Here is a 12,980-nt window from a genome sequence, read left to right on the forward strand (position 1 = left end):
GAATGGAAAGGCGTCCTTCTCCAGAGGTCCCGGCGTTCTTCTCCAGAGATCCCGGCGATGATGGTGCTCTGATGGCTCTGCTGTCCACAGGAGAAAGGACTGATTGCTTATCTTAATGTGTCCTCCTTTCTGATGCCAACGAAGGAGCCCAGGTTTCCTGACAATTCTTTGTCTTTTCCTAAATGGTAGTTCCAGGGATTATTAAATTCCAAGGCTGGCTGGAACTAAGGTTACATTTTCATATAACATATTTACAGTGGTTACTTATGATTTTTAACATACCATAATCTATAAGAACACCAATTAACATTCCATGTTTTTTACACCCTTCCTTTAGTGTGTGTTAATAAAACTGTCTTTGCAACTTTTTTAAGTTGGGCCTGTTTTGCCTTTTTCCTCCCAAAGGTCTATCTCACAGAATGAAAAGAGAGTAGGCACAAAACCATCACAGGGAATCATAAAGCTTTGGGTTTGGTTCACATCTACTGTTGGAGAGAAGGTGCTGAGGAACAGAGGTAGAACGAAATAGTATCTGTGAATTTGGAAGATCATAAGGACCTCCTTGCTTAAATTTCAGGTGAGGATAGGTACAGTATGGAACTATAATTCAGATTCAAGCTGGAGAGGTGCTGAATTTCACAGTTCCTACTTCTTGTGTTCCTTAAAATAGATGTCTCTGTCTTGCCTTTACTTACCTGTAGTTTATGAATCCTGCTGCAGCTGGGCTTTTATACTTTGTTTGGATGGATAGCAGGTAATTAGTACCAAATAGAGAAGCAATGAATCTGGCTGATGCACTGCTTCTGGACATGGTAAATTAGAGGAAAAAATCAGCTGTCTACCCTTTGGTGGTGATCCAAGGCCTAAATGAAGTTTAAGGTGAAAAGTGGCCTATTGTGGCAGGCAAAACAAATAGAGAAGTATGGTCAAAGCTTAGAGAATACCTGCTAAATGTTCCTCAGGACTGTATCAGGTGTAGAAAAGGGTGCATATGCCAGATCCAACTGTGGAGTAATGTCTGGGAGCTAGTCCAACTAATTAGATCCTGGTAGTTTCTTGTGAGGGATATTTTCTGTGGTATCGCTCCTATACGTGATGGAGGTCTCCTGGGATGCACGGTGGTCTACCAGCCTGCAGGTGTTCAACACGTGAGAAGGCTCTGTGTGGGAGATGACACTCAGGTCCTTCTCATTCTCCTCAGGGCCTGGCAGAGGCATGCTGCTGGTGTTCTCCTCCATGAGGGCTGTGGCAGTTCTGGGTCCTGCTTGCCCAAGGCAGCTGTAGGAGCCCGGCTGTGTGCCTGGTCCTGTGTGGTTGCTGACTGCTGGCTGGACCTCTGGATCCCAGCGCAGACCACAGAGGAGACTGGTACCGGAGTATAGCTCCTGTACCCTGTGTTTGTGTCCTGGGATGAGGTGTGGCGCAGCGCAGCCGCCAAGCTCTGAGAGCTTGTGGCTGTGCCCTGCTCTCCATGGTTGCCCCAACAGCTGGGGTTTGCCTTCTCCATTGGCATCTCCGTCTTGGTCAGCTGCAGAGCTCTGCAGGGAGCTGCTTGCTCACAAGAGAGCTGAGTAGCTGTGCTGGGAGGAGATTACAGACATGGGACCCTTGGAAGGTGCCGGTGAAAAGAACAGGGCATATGCCTTTATTAATATTCAGCTCTTTATTATCAGCTCTTTATTAAAGTCATCGGCAGAATTGGAGAGTCCAACAGGAGTTCTTCACGCTGCTGTGGCAATCCGAAGGAGCAGGTACTGTTGTGGATCTTCACTCAGCTGCCCCCAGTAGGTGCTGAGTCCTTGTCTCCACGGGAACAGCTAGAAGCTTTCTCTGGCCAGCCATCAGAAGGCATCAGTGGCAGTCTGTCACTGGAGTGCAGAGTCAGCTCTTTATCCTCAGGGAAAAACCTCAAGAGTTTCCCATTGTCTCAGTCACTTGAGCTGGCCGGCTCCCATTCCATTCAGACTCCTCAGAGGTCATGGTGAGTCTTCAAACCAGGCCAGGGGGTGCGTCTACTCCTTCTTTGGCCAGGGCACCATCTAATTCTCCTCTGATGCATCTAGCTTCCCATCTTGGGGTACAGTTCTTCTCAGAAAAGCCCTCCCAGGATTCACAGGGTCGGTTTTATTTGCATATACAAATGTATATGCATTTGTCCTGGTCGCAGCAGAGAGTATCCTGCTGAAAAAGGTAGTTACAGTGGACAATGACAGGGCCATCTAAACAGGAGCTGCTCCTTTTCACATTTTAATGAGGTAGGAGAATGCCACAGGGCAGCTTCCCTTCATCCTCAAACTTGCTGGGGTGTGGGGGTACCTCTAGCCTAGCCGGGAGGGGGTCAGCGGCTCCTTAGGAACAGCAGCCTCACCCCAGTTATAGGGTTCTCTGCAAAAAGGAAAAATCCCCATTTTTCTAAAAGACAGGGTGATGGCACAAATTGGGAGGAGGGGGTTGCATTTTGAGTACTCAGAAACTCTTTTATTATGCTAATGGATGCTCCGAATTTTCCTCTGGGGGGAAGGAGTGGCTGTCTTGCTAGGACAGGGATGGCACAACCCCTCCAGACATGGGTTTTCCTTTCCCTGGGAAATGCTGGGCGTTCCAGTGCCCCCCACCATTTACTCTGTTCAGAGCCCAGCCATGGCTCCCGCCAGCAGTGGCTGCACCCGTCAGGGCCGCACGGCGCTGCCGTGGCTGCCCGGCAGCTGGTGCTCCAGAGACACAGCCCTGCCCCCCTCCCAGGGCCACAGCATCGAACACAGGCAGCCTTTTGAGCCCTCATACCCAGCAGGAATTTGTTCATAACACCTGTGTCACAAAGGACCACAGGCAGCACTCCTGGAACAGTGGAGCCAGCAGGAGTTGGCTGTGCCTGCAGAGGACAGGTCCGTGGACTTGTAGGCCCTGCTGTGCCCAGAGTGCTGCAAGGCTCTTAACACAGTAGCACACAACATCCAGATCTGCAGACAAGGGAGGTCTGGCTTTGAAGGCTATGCTCTTTGGTGCATGAGGCATTGACTGGATGGATGCAGCTAGAGGACTGTGGTCAGTGGCTCTGTGTCCTGGTGGAAGTAGGCGGGGGGGGTGTCAGTATTCTGCCGTGGCACTGGGGCCCTTTGATGCCTTTATCAAAGACACGCAAAGCACCTTCAGAGCTGAGAGGAAGCTGAGCTGGGCAGGTGACACAGCTGAAGGAGGCTGTCATGCAGAGGCACGAGGACAAGCTTGAGAAGCGGGCCTGCAAGACCCCAGTGGAATTCAGCAAGTTCAAGGTCTTGTAGCTGGGGCAGGGCAATTCAAGGATCATCACCCTTGGAGCAGACCTTCCAGATCTCCTCTCCTAGTCCAACTGTCACTTCAGCCCCACCACAACCAGCCCGATGGCATATCCACAAGTGCCACATGCAGAGTCCTCCTTAACACCTCTAGAGATTGAATGGTTTGCTAGTGGAAGGAGGCTTCTCTTACAAATCAACTCACATTAAAAACACTCACCAAAAAGCCAAATCCAAGAAAAGGCGCAACCTAACAAAACAGCCTATGGGTTGAACTTGTTTCATAGTAGTGATTTACAAATGCTACATATTAGTAGCATATTAGTTTGGACAACAAAATGCACTGGGTATGTGGAGGAGATCCTTGTAGCTCCCTTTAAGGTAGCTCCTTTCCATAGAAAGGAGGAAGGTTAAACACATAGATGAAGGTTTGGGTTCCTTCTGGGCTTGGAGGTACGAGTTCTAAAGCTAGGAAATCAGGTGAAGCACAAGCTCCTATCTTGTGATACAACAGACCTTACAGATATTATCAGGGCCTTCTGTTGTAGGACTACAGCTAACTGGAAGATCTGCAATTCCTATTCTTTGCTAATTCTTTTGTTCCTTTGATCGTTCCCACTTTTCCGTCTCTGCTCCTTTGTTTATTGTCTTGTTTTCCCCATGAAATCTGATGGCTACCAAAGGCCGAAAGCAGACTTTCTGTTCCTGCTTCCCTACAGGCATGTATCAAAGGTGTGAAAAGGGCCTGTCTCACAAAGCCTAGGTCACTTTCTCTGCTCTGCAGGAATGGACACAGTCTTGGATTTTGGGTACACGGCATGGGGGGTTTTTGAAACAGTGGCCTCCATGAGCATGGAATGTTATTCCAGTAGAGGGGAAATGCAGGAATTCCTGTAAAACCACCTGCCTTGGGAGAAATAGGTGCATTTGAAGGGAGTTACAGCAGACAGAAAGGCTTTCAAATTCATTTCCCTCAGTTCCCTTTTCTCCCAGTGTCCCCGAAGAATGCTTACGTTGGAAACAAAACCACCTGATCCTTGCTTTGAGAATCAGCCTTTTTGCAGTGTGTCCTTGAACATACGCTGAAGGACCCAAATTAGCATGCAGTTGCACTCACAAGGAGAGAAAACATCTGCCATTCTCTGAGCTTTTTAGCAGTCACTGGATGGCGGCAGCAAGAGATACTTGTATCTGCTGTGTGAGGGAGCAGAGCCCAGGTCACCAACAATGTCAGCATGTACAAAATATGTCTCCCATGTGAGGAAGGCCATGAAGATAGCGCTTCATGGGAAATTCTTGTTTCAGATGGGAAAGAAATGAAGTTAAACTTAATAGCACATGCTGAATAGGCCTGCACTTGGCAAAGCCTGAACTTCAAGAGGCAAACTCCCTCCGAGACAAGAGAGAAGGAAGGCAAAGTAGACATGAAGGGATGACGGGAGGCGAGATTTACAAACATTATGAAACAAACACTGTGTGCTCTGGAGTCGTGGTGGGGCTCTACTGCAGGCCATCCAGCCACAATGGGGATTGCATCAGCAAGAAATGATTCTGTAAGGGAGCAAGGGACACCTCCAACTAAAGTGACCTTGTCCTCAGGAGAGAATTCTACTTGCTGGATGTTCCCTGGAATACCATGAAGCTGGCAGAATCCAGTGCAGGAGGTTCCCCAAAATGCCAGGACAAAAACTGCTTGAGGCAGAACTATTATTAGCGTGTCCACAGCAAAGGCAGACTGTTGCATCATGCTGTGTGAAACTGCGAGGAGTTCTTTCAGAATTAGATGGTCAGGAACTAAATTTGGCCAAACGAGACACACCTTGTATCTGAGAACCGTTTCTTAGTAAGAAAAAGCAAAAAGAAACGGGGGTTACTCAAAGGAAAGAGGTCTGGAAAAGATAGAAAAGAAGGTGTCTTGGTTTGAAAGACAGATATCTACTAGGAAGGGCAGGACCTCCCTAGAGATGGAGAATTCAAATCCCCTCCCTCCAAATTATTCCAATTAAAAAAAAATTTAAAGGAGCTTTCAGGCAGAGGTATGGGGGTAGGAATAACAGTTCTTTACTAGTATATATGACAAAACGACAAACAAACAACAACTACAGCATCAATAATAAACAGAACCAAGAACTTTGAGGGCTTTCTTTTACAAAAGCCCAGAGCGGTTTGATCTCGGTGCCTCTGCAGGACTCCGAGAGGCTGAGCTGGAAGGAAGGAAAGTCCCGGCCCGGTGGAAGAGATGAGGAGCTCTGCGCTGGCAGCTGGAGCAGCAGGGGTGTCCCGGCAGGGCTGGGCAGTGCAGGGCTACAGAGTAGCAGTGGAACCTCCAAGCTCCGAAGAAGCAGCGGCGGTGGGGGGAGAGGCTGGAGAAAGCGAGCTCAGGATTCCCGGCTACACGAGCAGATGACTGTAGATTTCCCAGCACGAGGCAGAGGGCAGCCTGACCGTCCTCCTCGGCGCTGAGAGCAAGAGTGCCTCCCCCTCCCCCAGATCTGTCTTTTTGCCTTTCCCAAAGCTCATCATCTCTCCCCTCTGAGGGACACTCCCAGGGACTCAGAAACAATAGGTGTAGCCTCGTGCTGCCATATCTCTCAAGTACCCCTTTTTGTTCTGACTAAGTAGTCATCAAGGCTTCTTGGAAACTTATGGGAAAAAATTCTGTGAGAAGAAAAAAAAACCAAATCTAACTCCCAACCGAAGGAAAGTGGAAAAGGAATTGGGGCGGGGAGTGGGCAAGGGGGCAAGAAGGAGAAAGAGAATGGGGAGGCAGAGAGAAAAAGCCGGCGTTACCACCAGTGGATCAGGGAGGGCTGTCAAGGTGTGTGCGAGATGCAGGTGCCCATGTGTGTTAGCTGCCTGCTAAGGAACCTGCGCAGCTCTGGGAGAGGCGCAGCTCCATAGGCACAGCTTCCATGGAAACAGGAGAGCGCACAGGTGGTGAGTGGGCGCTGGGGAAGGAAGTGCGGAGCCCTGGCAAGGGTGGTGGTGAGGATGGTGGTGGTGGGCTGGCTCAGAAACAGGCAGGGTTGGGTGCAGGGACACAGGGAGGCAGGAGAGGTGTGAAGACAAGCAGGAACTAGCAAGGGCACAAGACCCAAAAGACAGGCTGTGGCCAGGGCAAAAGGGACAAAGAATGGGCTAGGCCGAAGTCAAAGGAGCAAGCAAGCCAGCGAGCAAGCAGCAGCCAGCCAGACCCAAAAAGCAAAAACCACAGACCAAAACGCCTCAACTCAAAAAGCTCAAAAGACAAGACATGAAAACGCCCCAGTCAAAAAACAAGTCTCAAAAGCCCCTGAATCACCAAGCCTCAAAGGCAAAAGCACAAGGCCCCAAAGCCGAAAGGCAAAGAGTCTCCACTCAAAAGGCAAGTTTCCAAATACCTCCTAGGAAGTTGGGGTGCAGTTACTTTTCGTGGCTCCCTCCCAAAGCTGGCCTGCTGCCAGGAGAGCATTGGCCCAGTCCCAGATTCCCCTGCAGTCCATTGGTGGAGACCTTTCACCATCTGATTGGAGAGCATCTCTGGAGGGTACAGTGGCTTTGGTGGGCTCCTGCTGACTGGCTAGGAAATGGTTGCCAGGCCATGTGTCCCCAGACAATGAGCCTTTCTCCTAATCTTCCAGTTGCCTCCTGCACATGGCACATGTGCACCCCTACTCCACATGCCTCTAGCAGTCAGTGTTGAGGTAGAACAAGACTACACTGGCACACTGACACACCTTCTTGTGAATCCCCCCTTCATCAAAAGGAAGCATCCAAGATTCAGAAATGCTCATGATTCAAAGGAACAAGAGAATGCACAGGCTCTGCAAAACCTCACCAAGTTTTTTAGTAACTTACAGACTTGGCATGGGAATTGCTATGTTAGGCCCTAGCCTACCATAAATACATATGGCAGAGAGATTGGGAGAAAGGGGGTATGGTCAAAGGTAAAGGAGAAAAGAGGATTTAAAGAGAGAGTGGGAAAAGAAAGAAAAAATAAAAAACAAAAGACTACTAGTCCTGGTTCTAAATTACACACTTGGCCTGGAAATTGTTATCTTACTCCCTAGCCTATCCTATCTACACATGGCAGAGGGTTTGGGAGGAAAGGGTACAGTGAAAATGAAGGGTGTAAAGAAGAAATTAATTAGAGAGAGAGAGGCAGAGGGAAGGACAAAGGAAAAAAAATAAAAAAAAGAGAGAGAGAAAAAGAGACCATCAGTCCTGGTTCCAGCATCAATGCAGATGATGAGATATCATTCCTGGTCCCACCATTGATCACAGTTCCCGCCCTGCTCTTGACCCCGCCGCTTTCCCCTCACAGTTCCCGCCCTTTCCCTGACCCTGCCCTCATGGTTCGGGGTTTTGAACCGGGGTGGGGAAGGAGGGAGGGAGGGAGAGGCGGAATGGCAGCAGGGAGCAGGAAGAGAAGGTCAGAGGAGGCAGAGGCGGGTCCAGGGCTCCCTGGACTTGCAGCACGCCCAGAAACGTCACCTCCCATCCCGCAGGTGCCTGGGGAGGGGAAGCTCACCCCAAATATCCTGGGGGGTCCCTGGGTTTGGGGTTTCTTGAGGGGGTTTCATGATCCAGCCGAAATGGGCTAAGTTGTGATGGTTCGTTTTTAATCTCAAAGCGCAGAAGACACACAAGGGAACTTCAAATTAATCACCTCAGCACTGCACTTTATTGAGTGCCAACAATATCAGTATGTGATAGGTGCACAGGAAAAAGGAAACAAATGATAGTGAGAAAAAGAAGGGGGGAAATTGCTACCAACAGGAGAGACGAGGTCCTTGTGGTCGCTGCCAATAGATCCCTAGATCCCTCTTCTTCCATCAGGGACATCTCAGAGCTGGTAAAGGGGGCTTCTTATAGTGTTTTCAAAGTGGCAGGCAGTTGGCCAAGAGGTGGGGAACAGGTGCAGAGCGAGTACAGGACAGGTACCGGACAGGCCAGTTCGGCAGGGTTGGACCAGTCAGGGCTGGGTCTAGTCGCCGGCAAGCACGATCTGTCCATACTCATTGTCTTAGTCCAGGTTTCCATGGGGACGTGTACCAGTTCTTGGTCCAGTGAACGCACCTGTGGGAGAAACCTGGCAAACATCCCACGTCAGTCATGCCAAACCTCCTCTATTGTGGTTTTAGGGTCCTTGGGGATTTCAGCCTCTGTCCTTGTTCCACAGTCGTGAGGCAGATGAGGGATGTTCAGGCCGTGTCTTACAGGGGGATGTTTGGAGCTTGCAGGCCTCCAAAGCCGAGCCAGAGACACCCTCTGGGGGGACATCGGGGGCTGCCCTGGAGGGTGTTTTTGGGGGTCCAGCTGGTGGCAGAGCCCCGGTGGGGGTGGGAGGATACCAGATTCAGGGACCCCCAGGAGAGCCTCGGCTTCCCTAAGCACGACACTGGAGAGAGGAGACCCCCAGAAGCAGGGACCCCAAAAGGGAGGGGTTGCTATAGGATCACTGGGACCCCAGTGGGGGGTGCTGGGGCTGAAGGGGCAGGCTGGGCAGGAAAGGGGTTCACAGGTGCCGGTGCTGGGAGTGCATGCTCCCACTATGAGCCCATTCGCCCCCTTTGTATGGTTCCAGTTTCCTTGGCACCATGTGGATAAGCCAGCCCTAACCCCCACCGCACACCAAACACTGGCCCCACTGCCGGCTTGGAGGCCCCCTCGGCCCCAATCCCACCCCAACTCAGCCCAAATCCTAGGTTGACAATGGCCCCTCCCCCACCCTGCCCTGACACCGCCCCCCGGGCCTGAGCCCTGCCCCTCACAGAGCCCTCCAAGAAATGAGCCCAGGCACCACAAAAGTGGGGCTGGGACCCCCAGAATGGGCCAAGGCCCCCTCCCAGAATGGGCCTGAGAACCCCCAAAATGGGCCTGGGCATTCCCAGAATGGGGCCGGGAGCCCCAAAATGGAGCTGGGCAACGCCAGAATAAGGTTGAGACCCACAGAATGGGCCTGGGCACCCCAGGAATGGGCCTAAGCACCCCCACAATGGGGCTGGATTTAGAGGGCTCTAAAAGGCATTTTTGGGGATCTATAGGGCTTCTAGGGTGGTCCCAGGGTTCCTAAAGGGGGTGGGGGTGACTATAGGGGCTGTATTGGGGTCTGGGTGGTCTATAGAGGATCTGAAGGGTTCTGTAAAGTGGGTATTATTATTATTATTATTATTATTAATAATAATAATAATAATAATAATAATAACAACAACAATAATATCCCTAAATGGGGTCTGGGTGGCCTTTTGTCTGGTTGGGGGGTGTCTATAGGGGTCTGCAGTACCCATAGCAGGTACGGGGAAGTCTGGGGGTGTCTGTGGAACCCTGGGAGGAGGGGTTAGGGGGTCTGGTGGGGTCTGGGGGTCTCTAAAGGGGGTCTGTGGTGTCTATAGAGCATCTATAGAGGGGCCGAGGGGGGCCTGGGGGTCCCTATAGAAGATCTGGGTAGGGTCCAGGGGTCCCTATAAGGAGTCTTAGGGTCTCTATAGGGGATTGGGGGAGGTCTTTAGGGGATCTTGGGATTCCTCTAGGGGATTGGGGGGAGGGGGGGGCTGGGGGATTAACAGGGTTTCTGGGGGTCTCTATGAGGCATTTGGGTGGTCTGTGGAGGGTCTGTAGGGGCTCTATAGGGGTCAAGGGTAGCCTATAGAGGGTCCAGGAGTGTCTGGGAGGTCTGAGGGTCTCTACACGGGAATTTTGGGGTTCTTCAAGGGAATTTTTGGCTCTGTACAGGGAATTCTTGGGTTTCAAATGGGGCAGTTTGGGGTTTTCTTTTGGGATATTGTTTGAATATTGGGGCCTCTATTTGGAATTTTTGGGATGTTTTGGGAATTTTGGGTCCAAACACAGGAATTTGGAGCATTTCGGGTACAAATGTGGGAATTTTGGTATCTCTAGAAGGGAATTTTGGGAGTTTTGCAGTCCCCAGAGGAAATTTTGGGTCCAAACTTTGGCATTTGGGGTCCCCCAAAAGGAATTTTTGTGACCTTTGGGTCCAAGCTTGGGAACTGTGGGCTCTCTAGAGAGGATTTTGAGGGAATTTTGGGATTTTTTTCCCCAGATTTCCTCTTCAAGCTCTTGGTGATCAGCAGCACTGGAAGCAGCAAGTCCTGCCTGCGGCACCACTTCATTGAAAGCATGTTTAGGAGATTCTGGGAATTTTCAGGGATTTTGGGAATTCTGGGCAGTTGGTGGATTTTTGGGTAATTTTTTTTTATTTTAAAAGTATTTTTAGGATTTTTTTCCATTTTAGGGTGTTTTCTGCTAGTATTTGGGGGCTTTGGGGAATATTTTGGGAATTCTAAAGAGTTTGGGAGTTTTTAGGAAATTTTTGAGAATTTTTTAGGATTTTAGGGGGATTTTTAAATATATTTCTGGGCATTTTAGGGATTTGGTTTTTTTTTTTTTTTCATTTTCTGGGTGGGTTTTGTTGATGTTAGGGGGAATATTTTTGTGAATTTTGTGAATTTGAGAAATTCAGGGTAGTCTGGGAATATTATTGGAATTTTTGGAGGCATTTTCTGAATTTTTTTTTTTTTTTAAGCCATTTTGAGGCTTTTTTCAGTTCTTGTTTCATATGATTTTGCTTTTTAATGCAATTTGGGGGGGGGGTGGTTTAAAAATTTTTGGGAGTTCTGTGTCCCTCTGGGCTCTCCCCAATCCTTCGGCATCTTGGGGCATTTTGAGTCACTTTTTGGGTATTTTTGGACTCTTTAGAGGCATTTTCCAGTGACTTTTGAGCCATTTTTGCCAGTTTCAGTCCCAGTCTCAGTCTCGGTCTCAGCATGGTCCCAGTCCACGGCTGGTACCGGTGCTGGTCTTGGTCTCAGAGTGCTCCCAGCGCCAGTCTCATTCTTGGTCCCAGTCTCTGGGTGGTGCCAGTCTCGGTGCTGGTTCTGGTGCCGGTATTGGTCTCAGTCTTGGTCCCAGTGCCAGTTCTGGCACTGGTTATGGTCTCGGTCTCAGTCCTAGTCCTGGTGCCAGTGCAGTGCCAGTCTCTGTTCTGGTGTCGATTCTGGTCCCAGTCTTGGTTTCGGTGCCAGGCCCACAGCGGTGCTGCTCTCAGTGCCAGTCTCAGATCTGGTGTCGTTCTCAGTCTTGGTGCTGGTGCCGGTTCTGGTGATGATCTTGGTCTCAGTCCCAGTCCCAGAGATTTTAGGCCAGTTTGGGTGATTTTAGGCCAAACTGAGCAAGCTTAGGGTGGATTTTAGGCAGCTTTGGATGCTTTTAGGCCAAATCTGGTGGGTTTTAGGGTGGATTTTAAATCCCTTTGAACGATTTTTGGCCCATTTCAGTGATTGTAGGCCAAACTGGGCAGGTTTAGGCTGGGTTTTTGACCTTTTAGTGTGGATTTTAGGCCCTTTTGGCTGTTTTCAGGCCAAATCTGGCGGGGTTTGGTCCAATTTGAGTGATTTTAAGACAAGCTGGGCAGTTTCAAGGTGGATTTTAGAGCCTATTGGATGATTTGAGGCCCGTTTGGGTGGGTTTAGCATGGTTTGGGTGATTTTAGGCCAAATCTGTTGGGTTTTAGAGGGGACTTTAGGTCCCTTCAGGTGATTGTTAGCCAAACCAGGTACTTTCAGTGTTAATTTTAGACCATATTGGGAGACTCAAGTGTGATTTGAGGCCGTTCTGTGTGGGTTTTAAACCAGTTTGGGCAATTTTAGGCTCCTTTGGTTGGATTTTATGGCCCCTTGGATGATTTTAACCCCATTTGTCAGATTTAAGGCCAAACTATGTGGATTTAGGGTGGATTTTAGTGCTCTCAGGCTGATTTTAGGCCACACTGAGGGGATTTGAGGCATCTTTGGGTGATTTCAGGCCAAACCTGATGTGTCAGGGTGGATTTTAGGCCCCTTTCCACAATTTTAGGCCTGTAACAGTCGGTCTGAAGATTTCTCATCTGCCTCACGACTGTCAGAGGCTGAGACTCCCACGGACCCTGGGCTGCAGCACAGGAGTTCTGGCCTGATTAAGGTGGGATCCAGGGCCTCTCTCTGCAGGTGCATCCATTAGACCAAGACGCCCTTCTCAGAGATGAAGAAGACACTGTTACAGTTCCTGAGCCGTGTTTGCGGAGGCCGTGTTTGCTGTTCTGTACCAACCGTACCTGCTGTGAAGGCTCGGGCACACCGCTCCTCCATTGTGAGAGAACAACTGCAGTGCCCACGAGATCTCTCCCTGTTCCTGGCATGTTGCCTTTTGCCTCAAAAAAGAACTATAATAATCACCAACAGAGAGGAGACTCTCTGAGATCTCCCCGACGGACAAGGTGGAACTATTGGCATGCTACGAGGACTGTGAAGGTGGTCTACTGGTTTCCAGGGTCACAAGGACTCACGATTGTAGTCGGTAGCTATGACCCCCCTTTTCCTCTTTTCTCTCTCTCTTTCCCTTCTCTTCTATCGCATATTGTTTGTATCAGTAAAGATACAATTGATTTTACTCGAACGAAGTTCTTATTGCCTCTTTTTACACTTTGAAATCCAAACAACCCATCACGACCATCCTTTGGCTCGTGACAAGGCCCCTTTGGATGATTTGAGGCCAAACAAGGCCCTTTTAGGACCCAGTGTCCCATTGGCCACCCCATTCCCTCACAGTTCCCGCCCTTTCCTTGACCCCGCCCTCACAGTTCGGGTTTTTGAATGGGGGTGGAGCAGGAAGGAGGGAGGAGGAGAGAGGGAGGAGGAGGAGAGAGGGAGGAGGAGGAGAGAGGGAGGA

The 12,980-nt window shown here is 49.9% G+C and overlaps 1 long non-coding RNA gene across 1 annotated transcript; it reads left to right on the forward strand.

The window, feature by feature from the left end:
• The first annotated feature begins 7,648 nt into the window (after positions 1 to 7,648).
• On the forward strand, positions 7,649 to 12,696 carry LOC134563893 (uncharacterized). The gene is made up of 3 exons (XR_010083435.1): positions 7,649 to 7,762; positions 10,318 to 10,459; positions 12,260 to 12,696. It is a non-coding gene; the product is annotated as an uncharacterized LOC134563893 (long non-coding RNA).
• Positions 12,697 to 12,980: the final 284 nt, after the last annotated feature.

The sequence above is a fragment of the Prinia subflava genome, chromosome Z (assembly GCF_021018805.1).
Source record: "Prinia subflava isolate CZ2003 ecotype Zambia chromosome Z, Cam_Psub_1.2, whole genome shotgun sequence".
NCBI classification, from domain to species: Eukaryota; Metazoa; Chordata; class Aves; order Passeriformes; family Cisticolidae; genus Prinia; species Prinia subflava.